Raw genomic sequence first — 8770 nt, 5'->3', positions numbered from 1 at the left:
AGAAACGGTGAATATAATGTAGATTTGGCTGCGAGAGAAGCAGCCCAACGAAGAAAACAAGCTGCACGGGATGTTGAGGAAGCAACTATTAGAGATGCGTGAAACATCTATGAAGAAGAGAGGTGTCTCAGAATTAATCAACACCAACCCTTGCCTGGGAGACCACTTGGCGATTATGCTAGACCGGTCTACAATCAAGGAGTATCAAGTGTTAGACAACCTCCAATTGCAGCAAACAATTTTAAGTTGAAGCAAAGGTTTCTTCAAACCCTTCTGAACGACGATCCAAACAATCATCTAATGGACTTCAAGGAGATTATGAACACTTTTCAATACAATGGTGTGTCACAAGATGCAGTGTACTTAAGGTAATTCCCCTTCACACTCAAAGATGATGCAAAGCAGTGGTTTCGAAGCTTACCTAATGGATCGATTCGAACATGGGATGAGATTAATAATAAATTTCTTGATAAATATTTCTCATCAGCTAAGACGGCAAGTTTAGAAGAGAAATCTATAACTTCTGCCAGAAAGATACTGAGACTGTGTTTGAAGAATGAGAGAGGTTTAAGGAGATTGTTAGAAAGTGTCAACATAGCAGAATTGAACTCTGGATGAAACTCCGGGACTTTTGGGATGGATTGACACTGGCCTCACGTAGAACATTGAGCAATGCAGCTGAAGGTCCGTTGATGAAGAAGACTCCAGAGGAGATAGTCATAATTCTTGACGAGTTTTTTGAAGATGCAAATCAATGGCCCTCTGATAGTGCTGAAAGAAGAAGATCAACAGGTGTTCACCAGGTTGATGCTAACATATCTGTGTAGGTACAACTTGATGCTATGGCTAAAGAAATATGAAAGTTAACCTTAGCTACAATACAAAGTGAGCCTCAAGCAGCTTGTGATATATGTGGAAGAGAACACCCTACTCATGAGTGTCAAGCCTCAATTGAGGAAGTAAATGGTGTGGGAAATTATAATGCAATGAGTTAGAGGCACCCCATTTTTTCATGGAGTTCACTTGGAGGTAGTGCAAATGCGTGGCAACAAAATAACTCTAGACCTTAGGGACAATGAGCTCTAGTCTTCCAAAATCAGCAGAGGCAGCAGTTTCAGCCTCGACAACCTATTCAGCCTGGTCTAGAGGATCTAATGAAGGCCTTCACTATCAAGACAGATGTGAGGTTGGACGCTCACGGGGCAGCTATCAAAGAATTGGGCACTGGTTTTCGAAACTTGGAGATACAAGTGGGACAGATTGTAACAATATTATCTGAGAGAGTCTCAGGTACTCTGCCAGCTGATACTGAGAGAAATTCCAAAGAAATAGTGAATGATGTGACCTTGAGAAGTGGGAAAGCGTTGAAAGATACCACTCCAATCCAAAAAAGAGGTGGTACTTGAAAAGGAAAATGTAGAGCAGCTGAAGAATGATATTGATAAGAAGATGAAAGTGAAGAAGGGAGCTGACAAAAGAAGAAGGAGGAAACTTCAAGAAGGGAGGAATCTAATGAGATCGAGCATATGCCTGCTCTACTTTTTCCTCAAAAGCTATATAGAAAAAAGTTGTACAAGCAATTTGAGAGATTTCTGGATATGCTGAAATAGGTTAATGTAAATTTTTCATTCACATAAGTGCTCTCCCAAATGCCAGCTTATGCCAAATTCTTGAAGGAAATCCTAACAAAGAAGAGGAAGATAGAAGAAACCTCAGTGGTCAAGCTCACAGAGCATTGCAATGAGATATTGCAAAATGAACTCCCACAAACATGTGGAGATCCAAGGAATTTTACTATACCTTAATCTTTAGGCTCTATTAATTTTGATAAATCTTTATGTGATTCTGGTGCCTCAATTAACTTAATGCCTTCATATATTTACATTAAATTGGAGAAGGAGATTGGACAGATAAAGTAGGTGCCAATAGCTTTGCAGCTGGCAGACCAAACAACTTTGATACCCGAGGGGATAGTGGAAGATGTCTTAATTCGGGTAGATAAGTTTGTATTTCCTGTAAATTTTATAGTAGTGAATATGGAGGAGAACAAAGAGGTCCCCCTCATCTTAGGAAGACAATTCTTATTGACGGGTAGAGATATATTATATATACACTAGAGGAAACTCATGCTTAGAGTGGGTGAGGAGACTGTGACGTTTAAGATGGATGTAGAAAAGGGGGTGCAAAAAGAAAAACCAGCTATGAGTGTTGAGTTGAAAGTGATGGGCTCAAAAGAGAAGGTTTCATTGAGTGAGAAATATAAGTATGGGGTGCACCCCAAGAAGGATGAGAAGAAGCTGTCTGCATGGATGTGCGCATTAGTCCGAAGGCGAGGAATGGAGCCCGACTTCGACTCAGACCCCGACTAGATGTTCAGGCAAGTTTCCTTTACCTTATGCTTTTTAATTGTGTGCCATGGGGATATGCCACAACTTAAAGTGTGGGGTGGGGGATATGTTGTATGTTGTATGTATATGTGTTAATTTTGTTAGTTGTAGTAGTTGGAAAATTTAAAAAACCATAAAAATTTGAAAAAAATTAGATTTTTCCCGACGATGGATATCATTCGACGGGTTTCTTGAGGGAGTAAAGTCGAAGGAAAAAGACAAAAAGATTTTATTTTGTTAGGTAGTGTATTAATTCCCTCTTGATTTTTTTGTGCCGCGGTTCTTTTTCAATGGTTTATGTTTGAACCGGGTGTAGTTAGTTTTTATTTTTGTTTGTAGTAGGAAGCCTTATGCGATGATTTGAATTGAAAGCAATATCTCATGACTTTATTATACCTTGATAATAGTGAATTCTTTAGTTGTGATGCTTAGGCTCAGTTTTTGACTCTTGTATAAGTACCTTAAATTGTATGATATTAACTTTGCTTAACTGCTTTGACTAGAGTGTCTTGATGAGTCCGATCCTGAGTGAGTTATGTGCCATATGTGTGTGAGGTTTTGTGTTATTCTGTGCATTGCATTTGATGTCTAGAACTTGCCCCATGTGTTTGCAAAGCGAAATAGTAGTTTTATTCAGTCTTGGAAGTTATCTAGGCATTCCTTTGTTGAGCCAGTTATATGTTCTTACCGACCTAATTATTATGTATCTTAGTTAACCCCTTTGAGCCTATAATCATGTTTCTTTGGCAACCACATTACAAGCCTTACCCATTTGTTCGAATTGACCATCTATTTGAATCTTGTACCTCTCGTGAGCATTTAAAATTTATTATGAACTTTGTAAAAGTTGAAGTGTGGCGTGGTTGGTTTGGCTTTTGAGTGAAACTAATGAAATAAGGAGAAAGGTGCATTGTATTGAAAAAGTAAGAGCCATTTGAACTGAATAAGAAAAGAAAAAGAAAAAATGTTGTATTGTGTGAAAAACATATATTCCTTGATAGTGGTGACTATTGATGTATTTGTGCTTAAATAAGTTGGGTGTTGACGTATATTGATGTGAAGGTGAATTTATGGTTTGACATAAGTGTTGGGTTTTGAATTGTTAATGTATATGTATTAAAGTGCTTAGGGAAGTGTAGTCACTCTTATATCTAAATGTATCCTACCCATTCCACAGCCTACATTACAACCAAGTAAAGTCCTACTTGATCCTTGACTGAATGAGCTCAATTAGTAGAGTAGTACACTACGGGCAAGCTTAGGGTACGTCTTTTGTGGTACATGAGAGTGAGCGAATTCTTTCTATCTTGAGTTCCTAATTGTTCTTAAATTTCATTGTGTGTGGAACTACTCTCCATTGTTGTGTGAGGGCACTTAATTCATGAAATAAAGGTAATGTCGTTGACCTCTGTGTTAGAGTAAGTGAGCGGGTTATAAATAATGCGTAGTGCTTTTGAATCAAATCTTGAGGCTAGGATGTTACGGTATTGTACTTAATATGTTTTTAATATTCTTGGTGTGATGAGTTATGAGAGTTATTTAAAAAGGTCGTGTCTATATGAAGTGTAGTTTGATTGCTCGAGGACGAGTAATGGTTTAATGTGGCGTATTGATGGTAGGCTATAATTGCGTATTTTAGTCGCTTATTACACTCTAATTTATTGCACTTTTATTGTGTTTGAGAATTAATCGCTAGTGTTTTGTACTTATTGTGTGTTTATGCATTGTAGGAGTGATTCTGAGCTATGTAGATGTTATGGAATGAATTTTAGTGATTTGAAGTTTTGAAGTCTGAGTAAAAGCCAGAGGGATTAAGACGGGATCGTATTCGGGGGTTGAGGACCAAGTCTAGACGACAAAACGCAAGCAAAATCCGTACTTTGAGAAATTAGCACTAGCACTGCGGCTACTTATTTTCCTGCTGTCTACCAGAAATCAACTCTCTAGATTTCCCCACTAATGCCTAGCATAGCGTGTCGCTCCATGCGGCCCGCCTGTGCAATTTTTACAGAGTGAATGTCCTATATCAACTAGGAAAAGGTGATTTCGTGTGGGCCCGACCCTACTTGGTATAAATACATAGAAAAATGTTATTTCCTGGAGTTTTGACACATATTAGACCTAAGGAGGAGTGGTATAAGCAAAAGCACAAGGAGTTCATCATTCAATCCTCACTCAAGACCCAAATTTGGATCATTTTATGTTTTCCTTTACTTTAAATATATTTGTGATCAATTGCTCCATATCTATGGAGTAGTTCTCTTTAGGGTTTGATTGATTTGGTGTATTGATATTTGTTTGTGGATTATAACTCTAGTTTTATGTATTGAAGCATTTTGGATGATTTAATTGTTGCATCTATATTCACTTGTTCATGTAATCGAGAGAGGTATAACTTGTGATATCTTTGCATTATATTGTTGGTTGAGTTCATTACTTCTTCTTAGTAATCGAAAGAGGCTAGTTGAATCATTGATTAAACCTAGTTAGGAGGATAACCGAGAGAGGAGTTTCCTAAAGACCAATCCACTACGCATTCTTGCATATCTTCACGTACTTAAAGTGGTTCATCTTGTGAGGTTGAGACTTAATCGAGTGAGAATTTTCTACTAAACCTTTGAACTAATAATTGAGTGAATTTGAGAGACACACTTAAACAATAGAAGTGAATTATTTAGAGTTAGATCCCAAATATTTATCTTATCCCTATCCAATCAACCCTTATTTTCTCTCACTGATAACTTCCTTTCTTACCTTTGTTGCGATTGTCATTGGTCAATAGCTTTAGATTCTTAGTTAATTTTAGTTATTAATCATATAAATCTCGATTGTTGATTCTCCTGGATAGCGATCAAGCTAGAAACTACGAAAATACTGTTTTACTCCAATCCATGTGGATACGATATTATACTATACTATGTTTGACTAGCGAGCATAATTAAAGTGGTGTTTTGCGCTCGTCAGGGAAGACCTAGGTCATTCTTGCTCTAAACAAACCCCTTCAAAACACTGCATAAATAACTACGTTTCTCTCTCCACGAAGTACTCTTTTATTTTATATGTTTTAAAATTACACATGTCGATATTTTGCCTACCGCATCACCCAGGCCCCGCGGTAAGAGAGATTATCAGAAACTCGACTTCTTATCATTTTTGGCCCAAATTTAGTCTATCGTGCCACCCCACTCGTTGCCCCACATCACGCCAATATATGTTTTTGGAACCGAATTTTTGTTTTACTACTCTAGAGTAAAAAAGTAATAACTTCTTGTCGGAGTGTCATAATGACAAAAAGTTTGAATTCTAGAAATTAGAATCAGAGGGCTTTTATTTGATAAATATCTCATAGCTCAATTCTTAACATATTGGGAGATATAATTATTTGAAGCTAGGTCTTGTACGAGTAAGTTCGCTTTCTTCTCTTAAACATTTCCGATTTGTTCCAAACTACTTCTTCTCCTTTATAAATGTTTAACCTTAAGAACATGAGATTTAGGTATTACGCACCTTCAAAACTTTTAGAACACCCGTATGCCTATGTCACGACCCAAAATCCTCCATTGACCATGATCGCATCTCATGTGCCTACTAGGCGAACCAATAATCTCAAATCACTAAATAAAACCAATATAATAGATATAACAAGTTTAAACAGGTGCAGTAATATCATAGATATGGCTTAAGTCTGATAACCAAGTACAAATCAATGCAACATCTCCGAATATGGTGTCAATGAGCATATGAGCTTCTAAGAGTAGCAAAATACAAGGTCTGCAACAAGTACAATATTGTCTGAATCAAATAACAGTAAATAGATGTGAATAAGGTGACTTTAAAGGCATGTCATCGAACAAACAACACTGCCATGAGTCTCCTAGACCAATAGCTAAGTACCCTACTGTGCTCCACTGGTACCAATGCCTGAATATGAACAAGAATGTGAAAAATTGTAATATGAGTACAACCGACCCGATATATTCACTAAGTATCAAGTCTAACCTCGAAGATGTGGCGACAAGGCTTTGACCAGCTAGATTCTTAGTTCCATATTCAGATAATCACAAGTATAAATAAGGACAAAGAACAGTTCCGAAGTAGTAAATGTCAGTAATAAGAATTTCATGACCCATAATTCCACCTAGTAATGATGGCACCTAACCCCAACATACTAGGTAAGTCAAATAACAAATAAACAACTCAAATGAGAGATTATCAATAAACAATAAATAACATAATGGAAATCCATACAACAATCCCAAGGATTGGTAGTATAAGTCATGAGCCACTAAGATTTAGATTTATAATGCTGGGACAAAGAAAATACAACATCTTTGAATATACATAAATAGAAGTACAAATCCTAAACTACCATGAACAAGTGGTATCTTGCATTTGGGAAACTGGTACAATTTCAATACTAGTCTCTGTCATCCACATCACTTAAACTCCAAGATCTGCACGCAAGGTGCAGAAGTATAGTATGAGTACCACCGACACCATGTACTTAGTAAGTATCTTGACTAGCCTTAGTGAAGCAGTGTGAGGGTTTTAACTCAAAAGATACTCACTTTACTTAACCTGCAACTCAATCGCATGTACATGTACACGGCAACAGTACCAAAATCAAAGTGTGAAGTATATATAAGGCCATCGGTGTACATAAAGAAGATATGCACAAGTATTGTAAACCAACTACAACTCAACATATAGAGGAGATATGCATTTGAATATCAAATAATCAGTCAACAATTGTGTATAAAAAAGATATGCATGAATAAACAAGTCAAGTTACACGGATTAACATATAGAGAATCTATGTACGATGACTCATTTCATCAAGTGTATTGACTCGTCCGGTTATTTTGTGTATTTGAGCCCCGTTCCCATATTTGATGCTTCCATATGTTCATTTGATGTTTTGTGAATTGTGGGAATGGTGGGTTTGTGTAACGACCCGGTCAGTTATTTTGAGTATTATAGCCTCGTTCCCCAATTTATTGCTTATTCTATTCTCACTTATTGTTATGTGACTTAGTGGGGTGGTTGGTTTAGTTCCGAGGATGTTTCGGAATGAGTTGGGACTTTTGGTCCCAAGGTTTGAAGCCTAAGTTAAAATAGTTTACCGGATGTTGAGTTGTGTGTAAATGACTCCGGAATAAAGTTTTGATGGGTCCCATAGCTCCGTATGATCATTTTGGACTTAGAAATGTGTCCGGATATTCATTTGGAGGTCCGTAAGTGATTTTGGCTTGAATTGGAAAAAGTTGGAAAAGTTGAAGTTTAGAGAGTTGAGAAGTTTGACCGAGAGTTGACTTTGTTATTATTGGGCTTGAATTTTGGTTCCGAAAGTTGGAATAGGTGTGTTGTGTCATTTATGACTTGTCTGTAAAATTTGAGGTTTATCGGAGTTGGTTTGGTATGGTTCGTCATTAGTTTTGGAAGTTAGAAGTTCATTAGGCTTGAATCGATGTGCGATTCATGGTTTTATTATTGTTTTATATGATTTGAGGCTTCGAGCAAGTTCATATGATGTTTAAGGATATATTGGTATGTTTGGATGGGGTCCCGGGGACCTCAGGTATGATTCGGATCATGTTCGGCTCATTTTTGGACTTGTGTTATTGGTGAATTCAGTGCTTCTGGTTTCCTCTTTCGCGATCGCAAAAGGAGGACCGCGATCGCATAGTGTTAAGTCCAGCAGGTGGAAATTTTCTCTGTGCGTTTGCGAGGTTAAGTCTGTGATCGCGAAGTTTTGAGGGGTTGTGTTACGCGAACGCGTGAGAGGGGACGCGTTCACAAAGAAGGAAGAGGAGGCCTGGGAATGTTTCACGCGTTGTTCTTCGCGATTGCATGAGTCTGTCCGCGATCGCGTAGGTATAGGAAGTTAGTCACTGTGTTCGCGTGTAAGGTTTTTGGCTATGGAAGCTTTTGTTCTTCGCGATCACGATGTGTAATCACTGGGCAGTAGTGTTAAAATATCAAAATCGAGGGTTTGAACCCATTTTTCATATTTTGAGCTAGAGACCCCGTATTTGGGCGATTCTTGAAGGGATTTTCAAGGACTTAATTGGGGTAAGTGATTCTAATTTGAATTTGGTTGTTTTACATGAATCTATCATTCTTTTTACCATTTAATTAGTGTTTTGGGTCGGAAAAATTAGGGAAAATTGGTGAAACTTCATAGACTATAATTTGAGGATTTGAAGGTCGAGTTGAGATCGGAATTGAGTAATTTTGGTATGGTTAGACTCGTTATTGAATGGGTGTTCAGATGTTGTTAATTTTGTCAGATTTTGTGATGTGGGCTTAGGGTTGACTTTTTGACTTTTGCTGAAGAACCTGGCTCTCATACCAACTTGACACGACCCAAAACTCAACATGTT

General features: G+C 37.6%; 1 non-coding gene across 1 annotated transcript; it reads right to left on the bottom strand.

Annotated features, from left to right (window-relative positions):
• Positions 1–497: 497 nt before the first annotated feature.
• Positions 498–604, bottom strand: LOC142177834 (small nucleolar RNA R71). Its single transcript, XR_012706381.1, has one exon. It is a non-coding gene; the product is annotated as a small nucleolar RNA R71 (small nucleolar RNA).
• Between the last annotated feature and the right edge of the window lie 8166 nt (positions 605–8770).

This window comes from Nicotiana tabacum, chromosome 23 (genome assembly GCF_000715075.1).
Source record: "Nicotiana tabacum cultivar K326 chromosome 23, ASM71507v2, whole genome shotgun sequence".
NCBI lineage: Eukaryota > Viridiplantae > Streptophyta > Magnoliopsida > Solanales > Solanaceae > Nicotiana > Nicotiana tabacum.
This window is presented reverse-complemented; position numbering and strand designations above follow the sequence as displayed.